Source organism: Thamnophis elegans, chromosome 2, assembly GCF_009769535.1.
Source record: "Thamnophis elegans isolate rThaEle1 chromosome 2, rThaEle1.pri, whole genome shotgun sequence".
Classification (NCBI taxonomy): Eukaryota; Metazoa; Chordata; class Lepidosauria; order Squamata; family Colubridae; genus Thamnophis; species Thamnophis elegans.
The window spans coordinates 12,692,804-12,707,871 of record NC_045542.1 but is presented as its reverse complement, the minus strand read 5'-3'; the positions used below and the strand labels follow the sequence as shown (position 1 = coordinate 12,707,871).

Sequence of the window (15,068 nt, the reverse complement as noted above, 5' to 3'; positions counted from 1 at the left end):
GAATGAAGGCAGGTACTTCTCAGCCACTTATCCCCATTTTGTTTAGAAATAAATAAACATAGAAATAGAAGGCAAAACTAAACTAAGCTTTGGAGGGGGGAAGCTTTAAAGCAAGTGACCTGATCCTTGGGGGCCTATGGCTAATGGTGTCTGACTCCCAAACAAACCCCACCTCCCCCCCCACCTCCAGGGATCTCTGCTCTCATTAGCACTCAACTCAGCTACATATCTCTGAACTCCTCATCCGTGTCGCCCCTCCCCACCCTTACACAGAGCGCGCTCCTTCTCTTCGGAAGAAAGTGGTTGGATGTGCAGAAGAACACCATGAGTTGCAAAGCTCATCCCACTTATGCATTAGGGTGAGATAGGGGCACCTGACACAACCGCGATAACAGACTTCGGGCGAGGTATATTCAGCTCCCTGTGTGCCCAGAATTATATCTCCAAATATTCAGCTTTTGGAAGGAAAAAGAAAAAAAAAGCCCTGTTCTTGTTTACACAATGCCACGAAGGAGTAAATGCTTGGATGCACCCGGCTAGGATGCGTATGATTGCTTATGCGCAGTTAGGTGATGGCAGCCAACCCTGGGGAGGCCAGAGAGTGAATTTTTTTTAGAAACCCTTTTTTCCGTATTCCCCCCCTTTTATTTCCTCATCTGGGCATCTCAAGTTTCAACCCAGGCCCTGGTCCAGTTATTTCTCACTCTGTACCTCATTCTCCATCAACAATCCTTGATCCAATCATTTTTATATTGTGCCATTCTATTCTTGGCTGTATCTGACTCCCCCCCCCCTTTTTTTTTTTTGGTTCCTGTGAAGAGGAGCTGGAAGACCGTGAATTTCTATTCTTTTTAGCTGGGTTGTTGCTGAAGGGCTAAACCCACCCCCCCCCCCCGTTGAGCAGGCCTGTAATTTGAAACACGTCCCGCTCCACATGCACATACATCCAGGAAAAGTGAATGCAATCCAAGGCTCCGGCCATCCTGTAAAACAAATGCCTCCATGCATTTTGCCCGCGCATCCCACGCCACGGTGTAGCCGCCCTTCTAATCTGTAGAAAAGCTGCTTTTGTTTTCTCGTGTCCGGGGATTAAACCCTGGACCGACCACAAATCTTGGAATCGCCCCTGGAAAGAAGACGTCGAAAGAAGGCTGGAGCCCAAGTTCCCTTGGAACTTGCCCGTAGTTGTGACCACCAGGCCCATCTTCTGAAGTAAAGGCAGAGAGCCTCCCCAAGATCCGCCGGGGCAACAGGGCCGCCTTGTGCGCGGGGGTTACGCGCGCGTCGACCCACGCCCCGTTTCCCCGGGGAAACCCGCACACGGCTGCCCGCACTCCAACTTCTCAAGCCCCCCCCCTCACCACCATCCCCCGCCGAAGAGACCCCCTTGTGCCCATCGATCGCCCCTCCCCCCCGGCAAGGAGCAAAGTGGCACCTGCTTGCAAGCCCATGCTGGTCGGCGGGGAGTCTCTTCCCACACACGCAACTCCTCACCAGCCAAGGGCGGGGAGAAGCCGAGCGAAAGCGCGCCGCGCAGGTGAGGCTCCAGGGCAGCGCGTCTCTGGGCGCCCCTCCAGACAGCCGGCAGTGGGAAGGCCAGCCCTTACCTCGGGGGGGAAAAGACACGCTTGCCCGCCGTGGCCAGGATCTGCCCTGCATACACGCCCCTCTTCCAACCCCCCCCCCCCAGCCCTAGCTCTCCTCCGCGTGGCTCTGGGTCTCTCTTCGCTCCGTCCCCCCTCCCAGCTGCCGCTCCCTCCCGCTCCTGCCTTCCGCTACTTGGGCTCTTTGCCAGCGCAGGCAGCGCTCAGACTCTGCCAGGAAGCGCAGAGGCGGGCAACTCCGTGCCATGGCTGAGCCATCCCGAACGGCCGATCCTCTGCCCCGCGGCAAGCAGTAACGTAGCCAGCCCCGCCAGCCCCAGGTGGGGGAGGGACGCCCAGCTCCACCCCAGGTAGGACGGGGAAAGCAAAGCGGGGAGGCGGCTGGATCTTTGGGCCGAGGCTGGGGAGTGGGATTCACAATTGGCTGGGCAGGCAGACGATGGGGGGATAAGGCGGGGGTACCGGAGCATCCAATCGAAGAAAGAAGTGGGGTGGGTGCTCATCTTGAAGAGGGAGGAGGGCGTGTGTTGCTTGATGGACAACGGCGTGAGTGTAATTATTTTCGTGACACTGGATGGTCAGAAAGTTTAGAAGCATCTTTAGGACAAGGGGACGGAATAGGACCATGTTTGGGGAAAGCTGGGGTGATCAAGAGCAGCTGTGAGTATATATTCCTCTGTTTGTGTGTGTATATAAGAGAGCATTAAATAAAAGAGGCCGGGAGCACTATTCCACAGAAAATAAATTTACTTTGCACGCACTTGCAGGCAGTGATACTTCCGTTTGAGCATCAGATGCACTGAGAGGCTAAAGGGTTTTGAAGAAGCTTGTAAAAAAAAAGAAAAGAAGAAGAAGCTTGTATCTGGATATCCATCTCATTTACCAAAGCAGGGACACTATAAATTGACTATTCTGCACACATTCACAGGATTGGTGTTATGTGGACCATATGCATATGTTTAAGCATACCCATAAGATCATGAATGCGAAAGGCATCCATTTATTCATGGATGTCTGCAACAGTGCATTCATATGTGCTCATTCGTGCGTAATAGGCTCCTGTTAGATTGCCCTGCTATTAGTTGGTGTCTTTGGACCTTGATGTGTGTGCTTTTGTGCTTTGTGCCGTCACAGCTATAGGCGCAACTTCCTTGAGATTCTGTCTGCACAGAAAATCACTTACTTTCTTCTCACTGCCAATTGCCAAATGACCATCTCTGGAATAGACTGTCTCTGCAGGAGTCCCTGCAGAAACACTGTCGCAAAAGTGAATTGTGGCTTCAGACACAAGGTTGGGACCTTTTGGAGATATGGGCAATGGATTTGGCATCTAAGAATAGCCAATCCTCATGGTTGTGGAAAATACGTTTTTGGGAGACCCTTAATTGATTTCTTCAACACTCCTTGTCTATTCCTCTTAACAAGAATTCCCTTTTCCATCTTTCTCTGCAGCCCATGACTTTCTTTTGAGTTGCTTTTTCCACCTTCTCCTCCCCATTGTATTCTTTTACAGTGTTTTACAAGGTGAAAGATTTGATTGATTGGAGAACTATGGAGAGTGTTTGATACTCAGTTGATGTCAGCTGATTTGTGTTGTGCCTAAATAACATCCGATTGATTCGTTCAAAGAGCATTTTGTGCATTTTGTGTATATCACACAATCTACAAAGTGGAACTGGCAGAATATGAGGTTTGAGGATGCCAGAGGCTAAAAGGTCTCCTTTCCCTATCCTTCTATTGTCTCAAAAATTCCCCCCCATGGACTGAAATCTCAGTCGGGATTAAAGGGAAAACTTTCCTGGTAGTCCCAGTGTTGAAGTATGCTGAAAAGTTATAGAAATATTATAAGACAATGCCTTGTTGACAATGTGTCAGCAATGACGTTCAAACTCTGGGCATTTATGCAAGTATCTGAGCGAAAAAGTCTGTCCTGTTTATATGTGCTGCATAATTAGAAGTTATAAATTCAGGGACTAAAATAACACAGCTTCAGAAAGAAGCTGAAGTAAAATGGAAATACTCTGGAATACATAAGATTTCTCTGGTTTCCTCCTCAAACGAATGCATATACTATTTCCCATGAGAGCCATAGATTTAATCCAATTGGCAACCAATTCAGAGCAGGAAAATAAACAGCATTGGCTATCATTATTAATGCATGGCATTTGCTTGCCATAGTCCCAGCCTGTGCGGGAGATCTCTTCATGGCTAGGGAAACTGCCGCCAGAAGCAACATGCCACCGAATCCCAGGTACTGGAAAACACCAATGTGAAGAGACTTTTTGTTTGTCCTTCTTATAGCTTTCCCAGGAGTAGCTGAGTGAAGGACAGGGAACTTGGGCTAGCTGGAATGGGATCATGGTCTGATGTAGCAGTGTTTTCATTACTGTAGAAGGTGCTTTATATTCAGCCCTGTTCTTAGGTCCACCATGAGCCATTTAAGGAAGTGTTAATCTCATCCAAGGAAAGACCTCCTTCTTATGGGCATACAATCTGGGGATGCTTCTTTGGAGAGATTTAATTCCGGTGGCCTTCACTGTGTCTTCAAGGATTGGACCAACCCCTGCAGATCACTTCCTTGAAATTAAGGGTAGTCAAAAGAGATGCTGCTCATTTGGATAGGAACAAACCATTAGCCTAGCTCCCAGCTCTGTTTGATCCTGGGCAACTCCCTGGTCCTTCATACAGTGGGTTGTGTTTGTTCTCTCTCTTGCAGAGAGTGCAATGGACATAGACTCGGAGTTGAGTAAGTAAGCTGTGAGCCCATTAACGCTCTTGCCAGCTTGAGCTACGTTGCCATTCTAAGTGAAAATATATTTCATTTTACCTCCTTTCCCTTCTGCCACCCCTTCCCAACCTTCTATATATCATGTTTCCTCTTCAGTGGGGGTGGAAAGAGTGTTTTGGGAGACGTTGCACTACCCCCACCAGGTCAAATATTTTCCTAGTTGCATCCACATCTGTTCCGCTGCAACAAAGAGACATGTTTTATTCAAGGCTCAGCAAGCAGAGGCCTGTGGTCAGAAAAAAAATAGAAGGGATGATGGGAAGGTAAAATGGTCAGGCTCACATAGTTGTGAGGTGGTTCATTTGGTTTTGATGTAGTGTATGCTCCAGTTTATGGTTTAAAGAGTCAATTAAAGCTAAGCAACTGTAGCTTATGACATACACTGTAGGACAACAACACAAATTGTAGTTGTGATACTTCCACGGTGGTTCTCCCACTTCCTACCATCACCCCATCCTGGTTTGATCTCCCAGCTAGTCAGAGGACCACTGGGATTCTCCTTGTCCAAAGGGCCAACCTCTTTGATCTACTGGGATGAGCTGGGATGTGTTTCGCCTTGGCAAATTCCTGCTCAGCAGCAACTTGCACATTTTGTATGCTGTGTTTGAATTTGCCCTTGTGACAATCTTGGGGAAAAAAAGCAAAAAGCTGGCTGCCAATTGCCCTGGTAGAGCTGCGTTCGCACTTCAGTAGTGAGTGCATTTATTTTTAAGCGGAAAGGTCAATCGCGAGGCTGTATCTGGGCCCCAAAATATGCATCCCCCATAGCTTTGCTGGATACTGGTGCAAGATAAATAAATGTCAGAATAAAAAAAAAGTACAGTAAATAGAAACTCTTCCTTACAGGGAGGGATTTTTGGATTGCTGGCTAGAATTGGGAGGGGCGGTGAGGGAGAGTTATTAGAGTCAGCCTTAGTGTGTGGATTCATTAAATAGCCCTGTTTCTTAAAATAGTGGGACTGTTTCTCTATTCTCACATATATAAACAGGGTATCATTTGGTCCCCACCCGTGCATCCTTTTTTTCGCTCCTCCAAGGAAATGCTTTTCAACATATTCACACCTCTTGAGGCCAAACAGGGGGTAAAATAATAAATATAGAGACATTTGAATGTATGTGTGAATCAGGGAACTGGATGATGCAAAGACTCATCCATCGAGTCAGAAAAGCTGCAGACATAAAAAAAAAAAAAATTGACTTGTATAAACGGCTGCCTGCCACTCTGTATCACTCGGGGATCACAGAATCTTTCCTGCGTTTAGTTTATTTCTGGGACAGGTTTTCTCCTATCACAACCTTTCCTTTGAATGCAGATGAGTTTAGCCACCAGCACCTACCGTACCCAATTGAGCCAGCTTCCATGGGTTTTTACTCATTGCCTTTCCCATAATTTACCATGAGTACCAATACTTGCTAGTGGGGTTAACAGGGTTAACAGGATTAACAAATAAAGAACAGACAGGAAGGATTTCCAGGATTTTCATGAGATTCGCTTCTCTGCTGGACTGAAATCGGAAGGGTTATTTGAAAATAACATAAAAGCAGTTATAATAAACAAGGTGATAGTGGTTATTAGTAGCACCAGTAGACATTAAAAATCACTTTGGAAAGTAGCGCTTTATATATATATACTACCTTGGCAATTCTTATATGATTTTTCCTGAAAGGAGAATAATTTTTGAAATGTGAAGCAGAATACCTTGTTAAGTTTGAAATAGAGCTTGCTAGTTCTGATTGTGGGATGAGCAGGTTTTTTTTATTACCCCCCTCAAAAAGGGGGAAGCCTCTGTTCTGTAAGTGTAACTGTGTACTCCCTGGAGAAGAGCCTAATGCTGGGAAAGACTGAGGGCAAAAAAAGAAGGGGAAGATAGATGGCTGGCTGGAGTCAGCGAAGCAGGAGGTGTGAGCTTAAATGGACTCCAGAGGATGGTAGAGACAGGAAGGCTGGAGGAACGTTGTCCATGGGGTCGCGATGGGTCGGACGCGACTTTGCAACCAACAACAACTGTGGAACAAATGAAAACCAGGGACATGTGTAATATACAGGAACGGAAACCTTCGCAAATTTAAGTTTTAGTCCTCTCAAAAACAATTGTTTGCTTTCTATCTAAGATATGATGGTTTGTAAAATGTCCTTGGGTGATCTTATGGCAAAGGAAAGACTTGAAACACAAGGTTGACTAGCTGTAATTGCGGGTGACAAACTGGAGAAAAGAAGCTGAAAGCGAACTGCAGAAAAAGAGAAGAGTTCTGAAAGTTTTGACTCTTAACATGCCCATGCACAGTTTTTTTTCTGGTTCCATTGTTTCAATGGGCTTCTCTGCTTTAAAACTATGCTAATACAAGAGTTTGAGGTAAATCCCTTTTATTGTGCCCTTGGATTTTGTACAGAAGGATCTGATATTATTTCAAGCACTTTATTTCATTGGTCTTAGACCTAAAAAGTCATGAATGTTTAGGATACAACTTCTCATGATCTTCTAGCCCAAATGGAAATAATCTGAAATGACTAACACCACCCCACCCCCACCACCACCCCAGTATTTAGATTGGGCAAAGTTACGAGCACCAAATCAAAGGATTGCAGTGTGAATCAAAGATTATTTTATTTGATCCTTGCTTATTTTTCTTCCAACTGCAGCCTTCCAAAACTTGGTGTGCTCCAGGGTTACTTGGATTATTTTCCATAAGTCCCCATGAGCAGAAATGCTGATGAGGGATCATGGCATCTGTTCAAAACCAACACACCGAGCTGGAGTTAGCTGCTGTAATGCCATGAGTTCACTGGAAAGATTATCCTGTTTCTCTTGTCAAAAACATGCATTGCTGAAGATCACATGCTAAAATATTGAAGAACCACGTAAAAATCCCTGCATTCTCACTCTGTTTAGTTATTAATGTGTATGGTCTGTGTGCCCAGTTTTAAAGCTCACACATCCAGGAAAACTATTACCCTCTTTTTATTCCAAATATATGTTTCTTCTGCAACGAGGGAAATTTTTTTTGGAGGGGTGTGTGAATTTTGCTTGCCTCAGGCAAGATGAGGCTGTTGTCTCAGACGGCTGATTTGCAATGTGTGTTTTTTTTTAAATATAGTATTATTATTATTATGATTATTATTATTCTAAAGCAATTGCACTGCTTGGGAGATTCAATATGTTTAGGGTACAATGGATCTTAATTTAGGGCCAGAGTGATAAACCATTTACCGGTTTGCCTGAGGCAGCATGTGCTTATTTCAAAAAACCGTTAGCTGGATTTTTGAGAGCCCAGAGAGGAGTTTGAGACGTTTTTATCCTCAAAGACTACCGAACGTCAAGGCAACCAGACTTGCAAGGTCCACTTTTTAAAACTGTGTGGGTTTTTAAAAACAGTAAGTCAGCAAGATCGGTTGCTCCAAAAAGAGGGCAAGGAGAATAAATATTATTTAGTACTGTAAGCAGTTTGGAGGTAGAGGCAAACGGATGAGTGGCTGCCCCTGTCAGGGATCAGCTCTCTGAAATTCTTGAATGGTGCATCATTGTAGTTCAAGGAAACGGCCTTGCATTGCTTCCTTCATGCTTCACTAAACATGATGTTGTGGGTGTAAGGAGAAAGCCGAGAATCCTAGGGGTAGAAAGGATAGACTGTATTGCCTTGGCTCAACCTAATTTATGCTGCCAAATTTTGAGAGCAATCATTATTTATTTTTTCATGGGTGCTCGGCAGGGGTGGGTTTCAGGCAGTTCGCGGCAGTCCCTGCGAACCGGTTGGTCAGCGAACCCGGAAGTAAGTAACTTCCGGGAACGCCGAAGGATCCACCCACCCACCTGCGTTTCTTACCCGGTTTTGACGAGTTCTGCGCTTCCACGCATGCGCAGAACGCATACAGCGCCTGCGCGATCCTCCAGGAGCATGGAGCATCGCACAGGCGCTAGTACGCATGCATGCACTGCACGCGTGCACGAGGACGCCGCCGGCCCCGTTCCAACCGAACCGGTTGGAACGGGGCGAGAAACCCACCCCTGGTGCTCGGGCATGTTCAGAGGCCGGTGAAGATCATCCTTTGTTGGCAGTGATGGTGACTGTCCTAGATTGTCTCTGGTGGTTATATTTTAGTGAGGCTAGGGCCACTAGACCTATTTGCTATATGTTTTGTCAGGTTTTAGTATCGCTTTACAATGGTGTTTTTTTTTTATAAATGGCAAACCACTCAAGAGTCTGACAGGGGTTGCGTCCAAATACTATAAACTGGATAAATAACAGTCTTTCTGGAGAATTTCCAAAATGTAGCAAACTGTGAGGGTTCTGGGTGTACCTTTTGAGTATGAGCCACTCCATCTGCAGTGCATCATTTGTGATTCTGCAAAATGAGGATGGTGGCCTACTTGCCAAGATGTGCAAGTACTACCAGGCACAATTTGATGGTGTGTGTACATCAGTGGTGGGATTCAAAAAATTTTGACTACCAGTTCTCTGAGCGTGGCTTGGTGGACATGGCTTGGCTTGGTGGGCGTACCTTGGTGGGTGTGGCAAGGGAAGGATGCTGCAAAATCCCCATTCCCTCCCAATCAGTTGGGACTCGGGAGGCAGAGAATAGATGGGGGTGAGGCCAGTCAGAAGTGGTATTTACCGGTTCTCTGAACCAGTGTTTCTCAACCTTGGCCACATGAAGATGTCTGGACTTCAACTCCCAGAGTTCCCCAGCCAGCATTCGCTGGCTGGGGAATTCTGGGAGTTGAAGTCCAGACATCTTCAAGTGGCCAAGGTTGAAAAACACTGCTCTGAACTACTCAAAATTTCCGCTACCGGTTCTTCACAACTGGTCAGAACCTGCTGAATACCACCTCTGGTATACATCTTGCCTGGTAGGTGAGGATTATTCAGATACATCTTGCACAATATGTGGGGCACAACTGTGCACAGGCCAATAGCCCTGGATATGAGTCCTTTGACTGTGTCACACAGCCTCCTTATTAACTCAACCAGATGACAACAGAAGTGGCTTGATGTAGAGCTCCCAAGGCTTACAGTCACACTGTTGTGTTCTTGTGTGCATTTCCTGCACTATCTCTGTCAGGGTATGTTTGTGTTGCAGGGTGTAGCTGAGCTGGCTCCCCATGCATTATGGCCCATTAAGTTACCTGACAGTGTTGCTAGCGAGTTGCTGGGTTACCATGGAAACTCCCAGCTTTCTTGGGGGTTAAAACACCAATAACAGGGTTAGAACTTTCCCCAGGCATTCTCTGTCAGCAACAGGTTGGAAAACGATAAGTTGAGACCAATGGCAGAGGGAGGCCTCCCCAGACCAGCCTGAAGAACTGTTGCGTTGGGGCAAGGTATCAGAAGGCCAGACTACCAATTTGGCAATGGAATCTATCCCAGCTACTATGGGATATTTTGTGTGCATCTAAAAAGGTAGCTGCATCCCTGGCTTCCTGGTCTGATGTGGATCTTTCCACCAAAAGCCACTTTGATCTCCTCACTGCAGTGATCTTTTTCCAACATTATTCCCCAAATCCAATGCTGGCATCTCGTTTTCAGGTTCTTTCAAGTCATGAAAGCTTCTCTCTGGCTTATCTTGCTTGTAAAGTGACCAAGTTGCTTGTCCTCTACATACCTACCTACCAGGGCAGATTTTTTCATCCAGAGGAACCACAAACGGGGTAGTACCACGGCAATCATGAGCCAACGGTCTGGCAGTATGATGGCATCTCCTTGTGGATTCCACGGGATTCCATATACTTTTACATATAAGAATAATACTGCTCTATCATTGTGGCTCTGGAACAACTGAAACCAGTTTTCTTCTAAGGATGGACATAAATAGTTCAGATAGAAATGGGTTTCCACCAGAAAGCAGTAAGAGAACACTGTGCCAGATTTCTAGCAGAATGAAGGCAGTGGTCAAATGTTCCTAATCTCAGTGTAATCTTTTAAGACATCCCTAGTCCTTAATTTCTAAGTCCCTGGATTTCTGTTCCATGTTTCTGAGGTTTCCCATAGTGGAATGCAGTGAAAATACTGGGTGCCCCTTAAAGTTCACAGTGAAATACCTCCTGAATTCTGGCCAAATTCTCCTTGTTTTCCCCAACCTTTTTCTGGTTGCCTGAGACATGTCAGCACTGGACATTGAAAGGGTTTTCTTTCACCTCCTTTAGAAATGAACAGGTGATAATTTACTGCCATAGGAGGATGCAGAGATGTCATCTAAGGCAACCTCCCTACTCTGCCTCTCAGTGGCATTTGAACATTGGAGATGCATTACGTTCTAGAGACCTTCTCTACTTAATAAACTGCTTGTAGCTTCCCATTCTTTACAAAGGGCAGCTATCCTCGTCTTTTTTTCATCTCCACTTCTGCCTTCTCACTCAGTTGTTATTATTAGTATGAAGTATCATCATAGCGTGCTTCTTCTTTAGAATCTCTTGGGAAAGCTAGAGAGGGAATTTTGCTCCTTTTTTTGTCATTACAGGAAAAAGAGAAGAAGATAATTCATATATATATGCTGGCCTTGTTGTATTCGGGTCTTTTCCCATGTAAGATTGAGATTGTCTTGTGTTTAGAGGGGTTGTGTTTGTTCTGGATAGCTGTCAAGGCTTCTTTTATAGGCACTTGGGTGAAGAGGGATATGACATCGAAGCTCACGAGTAGGTCATATTGATTTCATATCCCTCTTCACCCAAGTGCCTATAAAAGAAGCCTTGACAGCTATCCAGAACAAACACAACCCCTCTAAACACATACTGGACCTGACCAACCACTGCCTAACCAACACATACTTCATCCATAATGGACAAAGATACAAACAGATAGAAGGAGTACCCATGGGATCACCCCGCAAACCTATACATGGAACATTTTGAAACTAACGCCTTAGATAAATCTGAACACAAACCCAAACTCTGGCTTAGATATGTTGATGACACTTTTGTGATTTGGCCACACGGGAAAGAAAAACTGGACAACTTCCTCACACATCTCAACAGCCTATACCCCAAAATACAAAATATGGAAATAGAAGCAAACAACCAACTTCCCTTTCTGGATGGCCTAATCTACAAAAAACCCAATGGCTCCCTAGGACACACCATCTACCGGGAAAAAAACACACACCAACTGCTACTTAAACGCACAATCCCATCACCACCCTGCACAGATCAACTCTAGCCAAGACCCTCATCTCCAGAACCAAATGCCTAGCCGACAAAGACCACCTGAAAACTGAATTACACACTCTCACAAATGTATTAATCTCCAACGGATTCCAAAGAAAAACAATTACCAACCTAATCCAAAAGGAGACCCCCCAAGAACCGAGACACAGAGCATGACAGTGGCACCGCCCTCCTCGCTTATATCAAAGGCACCACAGATAAAATCAGCAAAATTCTCCACAAGCACAATATCAAGGCAGCCTTCAGCACTGACCAAAAAATAGCCAACATCTTAAGAAACCCCAAAGACAAGATCCAGCTAGAAAACCAAGGACTCTACGAAATACCATGCAAAATGTGCCTTGCCACATACATTGGACAAACTAATAGGAGAATAAATGCACACATCGCAGAACACAAGAATGCAGTCAGGAAAAAAAAGCTTCCTCCCTTTTCCAGCACCTTAAAGCAACATGACATGAATTTGAATTTGAAAGAATCAAATTAATCTCCAAAACAGAACACTTCAACAGGAGATTATGGAAGCCATCGAAATAGAGAAACACCCCCACAACATGAATAAACGTGATGATACCTCCCACCTATCAGACATCTGGAAACCAGCCCTAGTCAACAAACAAACCCCACCCACCACCCAGGTCGTTACAACACAAAAGAACAACGGACACACAACCAGCACCTCAGCCACACAGGATGGTACGAAACAGCCGACCAATCTACAAACATCAACTCAATCTACCAATCAGGATGCAACTACACAGCCAATCAACCCACTTACAGCAACAAAGCCAGGACTCCACACACCCCCAGCAAGATTTATAGAAAGACAACAGCTCTGACCACGCCTTACTCGCACAAACACGAAGCCAAAAACACCAGCCTGAGGATGGCGAGTGAGACCTCACCGAAACGTTGCCAAGACAATCTCAATCTTACATGGGAAAAGACCCGAATATAACAAGACCAGCATACCTACACCCGTGAAAATCTACGAGAACAGTTGGTATGAGGGCAGAGGTTCTGTTGATATGGAGTTAACAAGAGAGGGAAATTTGCATCCATTCCAAGATTTTCTCTTTTAAATTTATTTTGTTTTTGTTTTGACTTTTGTTGGGTAGCGTAACTTGCCTAGAAAAATAAGATACCATACCAAATTTCAATGCCAGGTCAATTTTATTTCCATTTCATTCTATTTTATGTGGTATCTCTCCTACATTTTCTGCCAATCAAGGCCTTTCAGAGAGCTTGTGTCATATGTATTATTAATAACTTGGCAAAAATTCGTGAAAAAGAACAACAAAGCGATAAACCACAAGAATCTGTATTGCAAAAGCAGAAGGCAGCATCTACAACTAATTAGGATATTTCAACAGCCTAACACTGGCAGAAGAATCTCATTTTCACTCTGATTCTCAAGAAGCAATAGAAATGATTTTGCATACTTTCCCCTGGTTAGCAAAGAGCCATCTTAGTCAACCCTTTGTTTTTAGATACAGATAAAGAATTCCAGAAGGTGAACTCAATTGCTGTTGGTTACAGGGACTTGAAATCACATCTGTTTATTGGGAATAGTCCTTATTACTTGTTCTTGTAAAAAAAATGCTTTAAAATTTTATTAGTGTGAAAGGCAAAAATCAAGAGTTTTATTTCTTGCTCGGGATCATTAAAAGTTCAATACTCTATATATCAGAGTTAGAGCAGCCAGCAGCTCTTTAAAATAAGATGATTCCAGCTTCCATTTTCCTAGATCATGATGGCTGGAGAAGCTGGAACGATATCTAAAGAGCCTCAGATTCTTCTCTCCTGTATCTACGCATTCATCTAAGAATAAATCCACTAAACCCAGTGGGGATTCTAAAGAGATATGTAAAGGATTTTGCTCTGTACAAAGCTGGATGTCTTTAATTTGTAAAAAGGCAGTTGCTGAAGTACATTCGGAATGGTTGCCAATAAAATGTGACCTTATTTTCTAGCATATATTTTGTAGTGCAGATAACAGATTGAAAAAGCCAGTTTTGTGTAGTGGATACGGCACAGGGATAAAAATTGGGAGACCACCCTGAGTTCTACTCCTACATTACACACAAAACCTTGAGCCAGTCATTCTCTCTCAGCCCTGAGAAGAAAGCAAAGGCAAATCACTTCCAAAACATGGCCAAGAAAACTGCAGGGACTAATCTGGGCAAGAGTCAGCAATGATTCAAAGGCATACAGGCACAAAACCCCTCTTAACAATTCCAAATTGGAAAAAGATAAATATTGCAGAGAGGGCTAAATTAAAGGCACAGTAGAGCTCTTGGCAATGTGCTAACTATGAGCTGTTGTTATGCAGAGCAAAACACTCAGGCACTGGTTCTAGGTATAAAAGATGGGGATGTGGCAACTGAATCGATTTCCCTTTCCAAGCGGAAAGATGCAATCCAATATCCAGTAATCCAATACTGCAGTCATTTTTGTGAATGGATTGATTTTGGCAGAACTTTTCATTGTAATCTTAAGATAACTTTGCTTTACACACAAAGAGGTGAAACCAGATAAAGCTACACTATTGATTTTGTCATACTTACAATGCGATCCTCCAACACAAGCCTTCCCCAAAACAAATCCCAATGCATTCAATGAAATTTATTTTCTTGAAGAACTATATAGCCTCGACAATTTTACTTGGAAAGCAATATGGAATTTGGTCAAATTTAGAGCTGTAAAACAACCAGACGGAATCTGATTAATTTTTATTAAAAACCCAAGTTTCTCTTCTTTAACTTTACCCCAAACTGTTTATTTTATAGCTTGATTATTGTGTGTGGTTACTTCTTCTTTCTTCCTGTCAACATGCTGATTGCAAGCATAGCTCTAAGCTGTTTATATACTACTCCCAGGTTGTAAAATTAATGATGTGGCATGTGCAGCCTACAATAATGTATTGCTGCAATTCTGCTGAAATTGAAAGCTTTTGCTTCAAAAACATATTGAGAAAACTACCACCAAATAAATCACTTTCTACCCAAATCTTAAACATTTTATAATGTAGGCATTGATTAACTATAGTCTGCTCATTGCCATAGAAGAAATGCTGGAGAAGAAATGACTGATTAGGACTGAAAAACAACAGCCAAACTACAAGATCTTCAGCCAAGGACAGCTCAAAAACAAAAAGGGGCTTGGATTATTTTTGAGTCTTGAACAGCAATTGAATTTGCCGGAATTGGGAGCTATGTTTACAAGCAGACAAAATTGGTCTGCTATGAGTTGCTTTAGCAGGGATGCAGTGGCTCAGTGGCTAAGACGCTGAGCTTCTTGATCAGAAAGGTTGGCAGTTTGGTGGTTCCAATCACTAGCATTGCGTAAAGGAGTGAGCTCCCATTACTTGTCCCAGTTTCTGTCAACCTAGCAGTTTGAAAGCACATTAAAAATGCAAGTAGAAAAAATAGGAATCACCTTTGGTGGGAAGGTAACAGCTCTCCATGCACCTTTGGCATTTAGTCATGCCAGCCACATGGCCACGGAGACGTCTTCAGA

General features: G+C 44.2%; 1 protein-coding gene across 1 annotated transcript in view; it reads left to right on the top strand.

Annotated features, from left to right (window-relative positions):
* Positions 1-1,762: 1,762 nt before the first annotated feature.
* Positions 1,763-15,068, top strand: part of LOC116504104 (caM kinase-like vesicle-associated protein) — a 37,201-nt gene continuing 23,895 nt past the window's right edge. The window contains exon 1 of the mRNA XM_032210949.1: positions 1,763-1,949. The gene's annotated coding sequence lies outside the window, so the exon portion shown is untranslated. The remainder of the gene's footprint in view (positions 1,950-15,068) is intronic.